This window comes from Canis lupus, chromosome 21 (assembly GCF_011100685.1).
Source record: "Canis lupus familiaris isolate Mischka breed German Shepherd chromosome 21, alternate assembly UU_Cfam_GSD_1.0, whole genome shotgun sequence".
Taxonomy (NCBI): domain Eukaryota; kingdom Metazoa; phylum Chordata; class Mammalia; order Carnivora; family Canidae; genus Canis; species Canis lupus.
This window is the reverse complement of record NC_049242.1, coordinates 6,350,303-6,363,572: the sequence shown is the minus strand read 5'-3', so window position 1 is coordinate 6,363,572 and position 13,270 is coordinate 6,350,303. Positions and strand designations below refer to the sequence as shown.

The following is a 13,270-nucleotide window of genomic DNA, read 5'->3' as shown; positions in this document are numbered from 1 at the left end:
CTGTAGCCAGGATTGAGAACAAGAGAGCTGGTCCAACCTTCTCATTTTACAGAAGAGAGGGTGGAGACCAAGAGAGGTCAGTGATCTGCCCAGGATCAAAGAGCCAAGGGCCTTGCCACTGTGTGTGCCATCTGTGTCCTCAGAGCATCCCATCCTTGCTTCTTCACCTGGATCATTCCTGGTCACTTATCAAGGCTTAGCTCAAGTCGTGGCTTTTCTTGGGGGCCTCTCATCTGTCCCTTAGCTTTCACAGTCCCTGTCCTTATCATACATCCTGATTCATGGGGCCTTCTCCCCAATACTCAGCTCCTTTCAGGCAGGAAATAGCCAAGTGGGAGAAAAATCCTAAGAACTCACTCTAGGGGTGCCTGGATGGTTCAGTCAGTTAAGTGCCGACTCTGAGTTTCAGCTCAGGTCCTGATCTCAGGGTCATGAGATCAAGCCCCACATCAGGCTCCATACCCAGGGGGGAGTCTGCGTAAGATTCTCTCTCTTCTTTTCTTTCTGCCCCTCCTCCCACTCTCTTTCTCTAAAATAAATACATCATTTAAAAAAATGTTCCAACATTTAATAAACTAGGATTTTTAATCACCTGCAGTTTCCTAATTTGTATATAATTCTTACCTCCAAATTCATCACTGATCATTATTAATTTCCTTCACTCTTTCGCTTGCACTTAGAGTTGACCCTTGACCAGCAGGACTTTGAACTGTGCGAGTCCACTTGTATGCTGATTATTTTTTTCTATAAATACATCCAGTACTGGAAATGTAATTTCTCTTCCTTGTGATTTTCTTCATAACATTTTCTTTTCTCTAGCTTATCTTATTGTAAGAATACAGTGTATAATACGTATAACTTACAAACTGTGTGTTAACTCGCTGTTTATGTCATCGGTAAGGCTCCTAGTCAACAGTAGGCTGTTAGGAGTTAAGTTTTGGGGGAGTCCAAAGTTATACGCAGATTTTTAACTGCACGGGGTCAGCGTCCCTTACCCCATTGTTTAAGGGTCACCTGTATTTACAACTGTATTTTTATGATATTTTTTCTGATTATAAAAGTAATTCATATTGATGGTTAGAAATTTGAATAGCATTCACAATTACATTGATTAAATAAAATTCCCATAGAACCTGACTGAAGCCTGTCGTTGATCTGATTTCTCAATTAAACATTTATTGAGTACCTATTATAGGGTATTTGGTGCTAGAACACTTAGGTTCAAGCCAGCCCTCAACCTCTGTGTCATCACTTACTTTTTTTGTAAAATGTGCTTTATTTGTAAAATGTTTATTCTCACAACAGTTCCATACATTAAGTATTATGTTCCCACATGAACAAACTGAGGCCTACAGAGATTTTCTACATTTCTTAGTTTGTAAGTGCCAGTCCTGGAATTACCACCCAGGTCATGCTGACTGAAAGCCCATGCTTTCTCCTCTATTAGAACTGTTCAATCGCTAAGCTCTTAAGGCCTGGTCAGTTCAAGCAAGCAGTGAAATTCTGAGCTCTACTAGTTACCGTAAAAACATATTTTAAGGATGTGTAAGCTGGGCCATCGTGCACAGCTGCACAGGTTACACACTGTCAACTCAAGAAGTGTCATTCGCATTCCAGTCTACATGAACAGATGCTCCAGGTGTTGTATGGTGACATGTACTCAGAGGTTAGGGTCTGCACTGCGCCAGGCCTGTGGCCCTGGGCCGAGCCTAGAACGTCTGCAGGAGGTAGAGTGGTTGGTCAAGCCACACTGCACACTGAGCCACAGCATTGAAATGCCACATTCACACAGGCCTTCCTAGATGTTCTCTGAAATGCCCTCCGCCAAACAGCGCAAGAAGAGGGCTGGACAGTGGGCTCGGCAGAGCAAGTCAAAGGCTGTGTTTACTTATCTCAGGGAAAAGTGCTCTCTCGGGGAGCAAAGCAGAACTGGTTAGCGGGCCAGCTGCGAGAGGTGGGACTCGGAGGCTGGAGTGGGCGAGCGCAGTGGGGTCTGTTCCCAGGCCAGTCGCTTGCAGTGGACTCTCCAAGGCCAAGTCCAGGGCTGCTTGAAAAACATCCAAGCTGTTCCCTGGGCATCTTGGGGAACTGAACAATGCTGACCTGGCTTTCTGCTCAGCAGAGGAGGGGTGGCTGTGTCCCTGCTGAACCTCAGGACAAGAGACTCAGAACTCACCCACAGCTCAGAAAAACTACAAGGAGGAAAGGTGCGGGTGGAGGGAGTGGACACAAGAACAGAAACCCATAGGAGAGGCAAGGTGAAGAATGTGAATCAGCAGCGCTGGCAGCCAACCGACCCCGGCATTTCTGAACATTTTCATATGCATTTTCCCATTTGGTCCTCACGGCTGCCCTGGGAGGTCATTGTCATCACCACTTTGACTAAAGAAAAAAACCAGGGCTCAGAGACCTGGGATCCAGCCCGTGTCTATCAAGTGCCATGGGCCAGACTTGACCTCTGTACACAGCCAGGGCTCCTGATGATGAATCTGAGCTCCCTTTATAAGGAAGAGCTTCAAAACCATGGGAGGATGTCCCCGATTACTGTTGGGAAGAATAGTTAGGAAGACATGCAGGAAGAGGACAGGTGGCTCTCAGAAGTCTGGTCCATTTTAATCTTACAGGGCATGGTCACGCTCCAGAGTCTTACTCTCTGTTGCCTCTTATTTCTGGTACCTCTGACTTCCTGAAGCTTAGCCATTAGGAGCTGCTACTCTCCTCTGCTGGTGTGGAAGTAATTCTTCAGCTTTTCCTCTGACTACTTTTACAGCAGTCGCCTCTTCCAGGGAGCCTGCCCTGATGTGCAAATGGACCACCCTGCTCTGAGTTCTCATAGCTTCCTTTTTCATACTCATCTCACAGCAAAGATCGATTGGCAATTTTCTTCGCTATCTCAGTAATTCTGTCAATGGCCCCTCTACTCCTGCCTGACTTTTGCTGTGACAAAGGCTGGCCCCTGCTGCGTCAAATCCTCTCCACCCTCAGCCACAAGCGCTCATCCTTCTCTTTTCTCCACTGCCCACTGGGCTGGGCAGCAGTGAATTCTGCTGCAAGAAACCTTGGAAAAGAACAACACCCACACACACATGCATATTCTAGAAAGAGAGAAGAAAATAGGCCAGGAGCTCACTCCAGGCTCTTGCTCCAAAAGAAGAGTAGTTTCTTTCTCCTTAGCAAAATGTTCTCGCAGAGGCACAAAGCAGAAGGAGCCTGGCAATTCCATTTTAAATAAACTCGTGCTCCTAAATTATCATATTTCAGATTGGAATCCCATCCTCCCCACCTCGGCCCCTGGCCCCATTGCTCTTTATTCTTCGTGAAGCCTCAGTGGGGAAATGTGAAAGCCACTGATTAAAAGAAGCCTGTGATGGGCCTGCCACCAGCCGATTCTGATGAGACACATCCAATTAAAACAGACAACATTTTCAAAGACCCCAGGCGGGCATTTCATCTCCTCAGCACTTCCTCCAACATGTCAGCATCACCTGAGGCAGTTCTTCCTTTTTTTTTCCTCCCCCAGTATGAAATTTAGGTCAGTAACTGCATAATCCACACAAACAACCCTGGCTGCCTCTCCTCCCTCCTCCTCCTCCCTCTGGAGTTGTCTGTTTGGAAATACATAATTGGGCCCAAATGCTTCCTCCAGCTGACTCCAGTGTTTGGGGTGAGGACCGGGCCGGGGGGTCGAGGGGGCTGGGGACTGCTGCCTCTGCTGCATGCAGGACGTGCAGTGAGCAAAGACTGGAAGGTTGGTCGTGTGATTCAGTAGTGAGATCAAGCCATGCTGCCCACCCAGGGGGCCTGCTGGGCCATCTTGCAGTGATGGTGACGTCAGATTCTGTGCCCTCCCCTGAAAATCAATAATGTGGCCTCAGCAGGGCCACCAGTTCTCAGGGTCCAGCCTTTCACCCATAAAAGGAGATGAGCCAGCCGGATGTCTACACCCATCGTTGTTGCTCTGGTACTAATGTACATAGGCTTCCACAGAGCCTTTTGGAGGCAGGCGCTCTGTTAGGGGGTGCGGGGCCAAGTGTGCATCTGTGTCCACTTGTTTCTCTGGATGCCTTTGTGAGAATGTCCAGATCCCAGGGAGATGGGGAGATGGGTGTCTGCAAAGAGAATCCCCACTCAGCCAAACAAGGCCAGGGAACTGGCTTCCTTCCCGTGCTCTAGCTGGGACAAGCATTGTGCTTGCCACAGAGGCAGAACTATTTTCTCAAACAGGAAAACAGATTCTGTGCTTGGAAAAGTGGGAGACAGAGTAGGCTGGCCGCAGCACGCTGGGCGGAAGAGGATGTAGGAGGTGTTTCCTCACCCTCCTGTCTCTGGCTGGCCTGTGTGGTATGAGAAGACTTCTGGCATTGGCCAGGTAAGCTCGGGAAAACTATCCCCCTACATTTTTCCACAGGAGAAAACAGGGAGACAGGCATAGAAACAGCCACCTTGGTTTTGTCTGACAGACTGTACTGCAGCCCTTAAATGGTTCCTAGGGAACTTTGGGTTGAGCTGTGGTCATTCTGCCTCTGTGGGATCATACTCCACTACAGGGACATATGCTTGGAAGGGACCTTAGGTGTTATCTCGTCCAGCGTGTCCAATCTGCAGATGAGAAAATAGGCCCAGACAGGGCAGGTGACCTGCCATGTTCACACAGAGAGCTACTGGTGGAACTGATGGACCAGAGACTCCTGACCTCCAGGCTGAACAAATTTCCATCAACTTATGGCCTTCCTCCCATCCTAGTTTCCTTCTTTTCTGTTTGAAAATTAATTCAACACAATCCAGCAGGCATTTACGGAACACCTGCCTTGTTGCAGGCACTGCGTTGGGCACCAGAGATAAAGAAGTGAAGTGAGCCACCTGATGATGTTCACTGTGTACTAAGAGAGAAATTTCTGCAGGGAAGGAGGTAGGGATCAGCATCCTATTACCTTACCGGAGCTCCAGGTGCACCTATATCTTACTCAATAGTGTCACTGGCTACATTGAATTATAAGTGATGTTTTAATACTCAATACTGAGGTCTTGAAGGACAAAGACTAGCTGACTAATTTTGTATCCCCAGTGCCCAGGAGAGTGTCTAATACATGGTGACTGCTTAGTAGATACTTTTTTTTAAAAAAAGTAAATATGGGGCACCTAGGTGGCTCAGTAAGTTAGTTTAAGTTTTTTTAAATAAGTAAATATGGGGCACCTAGGTGGCTCCGTAAGTTAGGCATCAGGCTCTTGATTTCAGCTCAGGTCATGATCTCAGGATAGCGAGATTGAGCCCCACATTGGGCTCTGCGCTAGGCAGATTCTCTATCTCTCTCCCTCTTCCCCTCTCCATTCATTTGTGCTTTCTCTCTCTAATAAAGTAAAATAAAATAAAATAAAATAAAATAAAATAAAATAAATAGATGAGTATTTACTGTTTCACTTAAACATACTAATCTGACAAGTTATTCTTGTCAGTTTTGTCATGTATAAAATAAGGATAAGTACTTTATTTTCCAACTCTGGCAGACAGCTTGTATAGTTTTACCCCCTTATCCACTGTTTCACTTTCCATGGTATCAGTTATCCCTAGTCAACCATGGTCCAGAAGCAGATAATCCTCCTCTGACTATTGTCAGGTCAATAGTAGCCTAACAGTAGGTCACAGTTGCATATGTCATTCATCTCACTTCATCTCCTCATGTAGGCATGTTCTCATTTCACATCATCACAGAAGAAAGGTGAGTATAGTAAAATAAGATATGTTGAGAAGGACCACATTCACATAACTGTTACTACAGTATATTGTTATAATTATTCTATTTTATTATCAGTTGTCAATCTCTTGCGCCTAATTTATAGATTAAATTTTATCATAGTTATGTATGTATAGGAAAAAACATAGTATATATAGGATGCATCCCTATCTGTGGTTTTAGCCATCCTCTAGGGTCTTAGGACACATCCCCTGTAGATAAGAAGGGACTGACTACTATATTGGAATAACCTTTTTGTTAAGAACAACCACAAAAGCAGAACTATAAAACCAGACATACATATATTGAAGGTGTAATACGTATGTCTATTTAAGAGTACATATGTGTATAGATACATAAATATGTAAATATATACTTTAGAATTATATATGATATATCTAACATATTTTATAAACATAAAATTATATATAATTATGTATTACAATATATTATATACTTTCAAAGTATTTATAATTACTTATAATGTGTGTGTATATATACACTTTGATAGGAACAAAGAAGTGAGGACTTTAATGATCAAAGTCCCAAAAAGAAGGAAAAAGAGAAGTTGGTCTGACATTGGAAGTGAATTTTTCCCTCCAGATATTTGCCGGTTTCTGAGTAGCAGTTAAGAGGCCGAGAATCTGAACAGGAAATGGTGCATGGGAGCTGAGCAACTGAGCAGAGCTGCAGTAATCACTTTGATTTGGAAAGTTAAAAGTTGGAATTATGAGCCCATCAGGGTGGAAGGACCCTGAAAAACACACTGAAAAGCAACACACGAGGAGTGAAGATGAACCTGAAATGCCAGTCATCATACACTGAGGCACATTTCAAATCAGCTTGATCTCAAATTGATTAACCTGATCTGCTTCTCCCCTAAATACCCAATAGTGTGATTAATGGATCCTAGGGTAGTTCTATTTTCAACTTTTTGAAAACCTCTGAAAAAGGTTTTCCATAGTGTCCCCACCAGTGCAAGAAGTTCTCACTTTTATCCACATCCTACCAACATCTGCTGTTTCCTTGTATTGCCCAATTGCCTTCAGAAGCAAGTCCTCTCCGGAGAAAAAGAATATCATCTAGAACCTTGAAATATCTCTACCATTCTTGGTCCACACACAATTACTAGCATTCATTCTGAAGTCATCAGACAGACCAAGAAAAAATAACATAAAGGTCAAAACCAAGAGAAAAATTGACCAGAGAAAGAAACCAATAGGAAGCCCAGCTATTGCAGTTATGAGTTTGTACATATTTAATGTTCAGAATAATATCTGGTGCATAGTAAGTTTAATATACATACTTGTTAAAAATATAAGAAATGTTTTGGAATTATGAGGGTTCTGTTGGGGGGAAATATCAGTCATTCATTTATTAGACACTTATTAGGTCAGGTAAGCATTGTGCTAGGTCCTGTGAATACAGATTCTGACCTCAAAATGCCCACAGTTAGGTGAAGATAGAAATTTCTCAGTAGTGAAGGCTCTTATAAGGTTGTTCTAATGAAAAAAGGGAAAAGAAAAATCATGGGACTAGTGGATCTAAGTAAACAGAATAGAAAAATAAATAATATGGCAGGCACTGTGGCCAGTGAATTGGCCAGCTGCAGTGTGATGCCTCCCCCAAAGACTTTGGGCATCATCTCCCATTCTTGAGGCAGCTATGATGGTAAACAGCATCCCCATTTTATATACTAGAAAACAGAGGCCCAGAGAGGTTAAGGGATTCGTCCTGGGTTAGAGAAAGAGCTGGTATTGGGATAAGGATTGCCTTTTGAGACAGGAAACCACCAAAATCCTAGGGAAGAAGACAGGCAGCAACCTCTCAGATCTCAGCCACAGCAACTTCGTACTAAATATGTCTCCCGAGGCAAGGGAAAGAAAAGCAAAAATGAATTATTGGGACTTCATCAACATCAAAATCTTCTCCACAGTGAAGGAAACAACACAACTAAGAGGCAGCCTAAAGGGTAGTATCCAAAGTTTATAAAGAACTTGTCAAACTCAACCACCAAAAACCAAATAATCCAGTTAAGAAATGGGAAGAAGGCATGAATAGACACTTTTCCAAAGACATCCAGATGGCTAACAGACACATGAAAAGATGCTCAGCATCACTCATCATCAGGGAAATACAAAGCAAAAGCATGATGAGATACCACCTCACCCCTGTCAGAATGGCTAAAATTAACAACACAGGAAGCAAAAAGTGTTGGCAAGAATGAGGAGAAAGGGGAACCCTCTTACACTGTTGATGGGAAGGCAAAATGGTGCAGCCACTCTGGAGAACAGTATGGAGGTTCCTCAAAACTTAAAAATAGAGCTATCCTATGACCAAGAAATTGCACTACTAGATATTTACCCAAAGGATACAGTGATTTGAAGGGGCATGTGCACCACAATGTTTATAGCAGCATTATCAACAAGAGCCAAACTGTAGACTATGGAAAGAGCCCAAATGTCCACTGACTGATGAATGGATAAAGAAGTGGTACACACACACACACATACACACACGCACACAGAATATTACTCAGCCATCAAAAGAATGAAATTTTGTTATTTGCAACAACATGGATGGAATTCTATAGAGTATATTATGCTAAGTGAAGTAAGTCAGAGAAAGACAAATACCATATGATTTCACCCACACGTGGAATTTAGGAAATGAAACAGATAAACATATGGGAGGCAAAAAGAGAGAGTGAGAGAAGCCATAAGAGATTTTTTTAATAATAAATTTATTTTTTATTAGTGTTCAATTTACCAACATACAGAATAACACCCAGTGCTCATCCCGTCAAGTGTCCCCCTCAGTGCCCGTCACCCATTCACCCCCACCCCCGCCCTCCTCCCCTTCCACCACCCCTAGTTCGTTTCCCAGAGTTAGGAGTCTTCATGTTCTGTCTCCCTTTCTGATATTTCCCACACATTTCTTCTCCCTTCCCTTATATTCCCTTTCACTATTATTTATATTCCCCAAATGAATGAGAACATATAATGTTTGTCCTTCTCCGACTGACTTACTTCACTCAGCATAATACCCTCCAGTTCCATCCACGTTGAAGCAAATGGTGGGTATTTGTCGTTTCTAATAGCTGAGGAATATTCCATTGTATACATAGACCACAGCTTCTTTATCCACTCATCTTTCGATGGACACCGAGGCTCCCTTCCACAGTTTGGCTATTGTGGACATTGCTGCTAGAAACATCGGGGTGCAGGTGTCCCGGCGTTTCATTGCATCTGTATCTTTGGGGTAAATCCCCAACAGTGCAATTGCTGGGTCGTAGGGCAGGTCTATTTTTAACTCTTTGAGGAACCTCCACACAGTTTTCCAGAGTGGCTGCACCAGTTCACATTCCCACCAACAGTGCAGGAGGGTTCCCCTCTCACCACATCCTCTCCAACATTTGTGGTTTCCTGTCTTGTTAATTCTCCCCATTCTCACTGGTGTGAGGTGGTATCTCATTGTGGTTTTGATTTGTATTTCCCTAATAAGCCATAAGAGATTTAATGATAGAGAAAAAACTGAGGGTTGTTAGAGGGAGGTAGGTGGGGGGATGGGCTAGATGGGTGAGAGGCATTGAGGAGGGCGCTTGTTATGATGAGCACTCTGTGTTGTATGTAAGTGATGAATCACTGAACTCTGCTCCTGAAACCAATATTGCACTGTATGTTAAATAACTAGAATTTAAATTAAATTAAAATTGGGGGGGGAAAAAAAAGGATAGTCCCCTGAGTGCCACGCAGTGCTCTGTTCCCTTCTCCATTTACCGTACTATTGCAGATATGAGACTCAGGCCAAAGTGAAGGAAAGACAATATAGCAAGAATCTCTCCAATTGTTTCCTCCTTTATCCACCCCCTGCCCCAAGGCCCCAGGCATCCCGGGTGGCACTCCTAAAAGGCTAGAGACCCAGACTGATTCCCAGCTGAGGGGCTTCAGATGTGAGGAGCCCTGCCTGAGCCCCCTTCCAAGCAGGAACCTCTCTCAGACAGGACACATGGCTGTGTTCCAGAAGGCCAGGTGTTAGAGCCATTGACCCTCTGTGGCTTGCTCCAGTTTCACAGAATGTTCCCACAGTTGGATGGCTATTGGAATACAGACCTGGGCCCCTGGATTTTTCCCCACTGGCTTGCTGCTTGGAGGAATGGCCAGACGGTAGCTGCTAATTTATGATTCCTGAGGCCTGGAGGCTATCTTCTTCCTGGCCATGTGACTTTTCTCATATCTGTCTCCACTTGCCCTTGGCTTCTTTACCTGAAAAAAAAAAAAAAGAGAAAAGAAAGGCTATGCCCAGGGGAAATGTGTTCCAAAGGAGGACAGGAGAGCTTACCATTGGCACCACGGCTCACCTGGCCAGGGTAAGAACAACAAGCCTCGAGTGGCATTTGTGGAAAGGGGAGCCTATTTTGAGTAGATGCCTGCTGTATCTATGAGATAATCTTCCCCCATGGGGCCACTGCCAAGCCCTTTCAGGTAGTGGAATGTCAACCAGAGGGCTGAGCTGGAGGAAGCTCTCCTGGGCTGGCAGATGGGGATGGCTTGAGGGTGGGTGGATGGAAAGGAAGAGTCATGTCGCCTCTATTTATGATATGACAGTAATATTAGACAGAGGAACAGAAGAAGTGCCATGTGAGGTCACTCACATGACCCACCTATACCAGTCTCTGGCATCTGTTCCTAGGAATTGTTGGCCACGAGCTGTCTCACTAGTCAGTGGTGCTCTTCCACATAACCCAGAGGGCTGAGAGAGGACTCCAGGCTTTGAATCCTGGCCTCACTGCTTACCTGCTGTGTGGCATGAATCCTAACCTCTCTGAGTTACCATTTCCATCTAGTAAAATGAATATTAAGATACTTGCCCTGCTGACATCATAGGATTTTTCTGAGGGCCAGAAAAACCTTGAGTTTGTGTGAAGGCACTTGGTAAACTGCAAAGCAGTGGTGTGATTGGTAGACCAGCCACCTGTCTACAAACAATTTGTTACCGATTCCATGGAGGAGCTTGTGCCAGAATGTAAATCAATGGTCACTAAACACATGGTTTAGGTCAGAGGACAATTTGTTTATAGAAAGACTTCCTCTCTGAAGGAGGCAGTGGCTGGGAGAGTTCTTTATCTCATCTGTTCAAGAGTCTCAACAGGCTCCAGATGTGGTGGTTAAGATGCAGTCTTGCCTGGAGGCTGAGAAATGCGTGAGGCAATGACCTTTGAAATGGGAAGATTCTGTGGAACTTGATTCACTCCATATACAACTATTAGTCACCAACCATGTGCCAGGCATGGCATAAGACACTGGGGATACATCTATGAACTAAGTGCAGTATCTGCTCTCTAGAACCTGCAGTACATGCTCGATGTGTATGGGTATGAGCTTGTAGAGTCAAAGTCAGAGTCAGGCCTGTCTTTGATGCCTGGAACTCCATCATTAGTGCCTCTACCCTGGATATTGGGCTTAGCCCACCTTTCTACAGGCTGAGTGTTAATCATATGGCGTTGACCAAAGTCTTGCTTTCTGAAGAATCTCTGAAGAATCGCTCCCCTGCAGGTTAAGAAAGAGGATTGTGATGTAGAAGGGAAGGAAGGAAAGGTAAGGATCAAAGAAGGGCCAAAACAGGAAGAAGGGGAACAGGAGCAGCCTAGCTTTCTCAATCCAGGTCATACTTTCCCTTGATCTACTGGGTATCCCTTGTTCTGTCTCTTGGTCCCTCCCTCCTGTGGGGCACCTTCCTCTGCACACAGTTTACATGACTGTGGCACTTAGCAAGGTCCTTTGTAATGGTTTATTTAGATATCTGCTTCTCCCCCTAGGCTGCAAGCAAGTCTCCCTCTTTTTATCTTTTGCCTAGAATCTTCTTTCTTAAGTAGATGAGTAATTTATCTCCATATATACAAATGAAGACCCAGGTTCAGAAATAACTGTGTCCTGCCTACTGTCACAGGCAGGGCCAGGACACAGCCAGACCTTCTGACTCCAGCCCAGGGCTCTCTGTCCCTGAGGCCCAGCCACACCCAGAGGATAGCCCTGGGAACTATAATTAGAAAACCAGTACTCTAGATCAACTTTCCTGTCCCGAGAAGTAGAAGCAGAGAGCTACAGGGGACAATGACCCTGTGCTCTGAAAGTTTTTAAGTAATGTCAAAGCGTGGGCTGAATTGAGTTTTCTAGCCTCCAGGGCAGCAGAACTGAAGGCACTCTTGACATCTCCTCCTCCTCCACGAGTCATCCCATAGGCGGATTATTAATAAATCCAATGGATACTGGCTCCTTAATACCTGCATTTCTCCCGATTGTCATTGTTACTGAATGAGTTCAGGCCCTCAGCAGCCTTCAAACTACTCATCCTCCCCACTAATGACCTCTGCCATTTATCCCCCCATACTGCAGCCAGACTGCTCTTTCTAGACTGAATACTGGGTCAGGCTCCTTCCTTTACTGAAACCTTCCCATTGTTCAGGTGTCCCAGGAATAAATTTGTGCCTTTCTCATCTGACTCCTCACCTCTCCAGCCCCCTCCCACCACTCACTCCTGCTCTCAGGGAGCTCCCCAGCTACCTTTGCACTCAACTGCAGCCTTGAAAACTCTCTCACTCTGCCCTGGAGTCCCCAGTTTCAGTCCTGTGGCCTTGGAACTAGAGCTTTCTCTGATTAGTCCCTTCTGGTTGATGAACTGGCTGCACACCTGGTTCTGGTTGTTATTTCAGACTCGCCCCGATGCCTCTGACCACCCCTGTGGGTGGTGCAACAGCATTTCCATCCCCACCTTCACCCCACCCCACTCTGTGAGCTACTCTGGCTCGAGGTGCCAGTCTGGGTCTAATCATTTCTGCTGCCACTCAGTTGTCTGGAAGGACTATCAGAATGAATGAATGAATGAATGAATGAACTTCTACTTTCCGCTCAGACACCAAGGACCCTTACTCTATGCTGTGTGGTTCTTAGACTTGTCTCCTTTGCCCGAGGCCTTGTCTCCCTGAAGTGGCCCATTCTCCATAATAATCTCAGCCTTCCTTTCTCTATCCCCAAGTCAAAATTTCCCTCATTTCCATCAGGGTGGCCGACATGGAGAAAGGGTTCATGCTTGAGCCTCAAGAGGCACGGAGTTTGGTCATCTCTTAACCCCACCTCTCAACTCCTCGCAGCTTGCCAGTTCACGGTTTCTCCCTTCCAGGGCTGTGTGAGGCTCGGTGAGATCATAAATTTAACAGCCCTTGTGTAAAAGCTGGAGGCCCAGAGGAAAGCTGAAATTGAGGGAGATGGCATTTCTGAGCAAGGCTTTCCTCTCTCCCAATGCCCCAGGCCTGCCTGCCTTCCTGAATTGAAGACCACTGACCCACTGCTTCTTTTCAGCTTTTCTCAATCCCCATACTCAAACTGGGATTTATAATGTAGCCTTCCCCATCAGAACTGCTGATAGAGCAGGTGGTGGCAGCAAGGCCATCCTAGGCTTACCCTGAGGACTTTGCTTTGATTTATCTTACGTGATCCTCGAAACATTTTTCTGAGTCAGGCAGAGCAAGTGTTAATATT

General features: G+C 45.1%; 1 protein-coding gene across 3 annotated transcripts in view; it reads left to right on the top strand.

The window, feature by feature from the left end:
• Positions 1–4,216: 4,216 nt before the first annotated feature.
• The window catches only part of AMOTL1 (angiomotin like 1), a 170,596-nt gene continuing 161,542 nt past the window's right edge, over positions 4,217–13,270 (top strand). For 2 of the 3 annotated variants that reach the window (XM_038568285.1, XM_038568280.1), the window contains exons 1-2: positions 4,217–4,369; positions 4,818–4,909. The gene's annotated coding sequence lies outside the window, so the exon portion shown is untranslated. The remainder of the gene's footprint in view (positions 4,370–4,817; positions 4,910–13,270) is intronic. The other variant, XM_038568281.1, reaches the window with a different exon arrangement.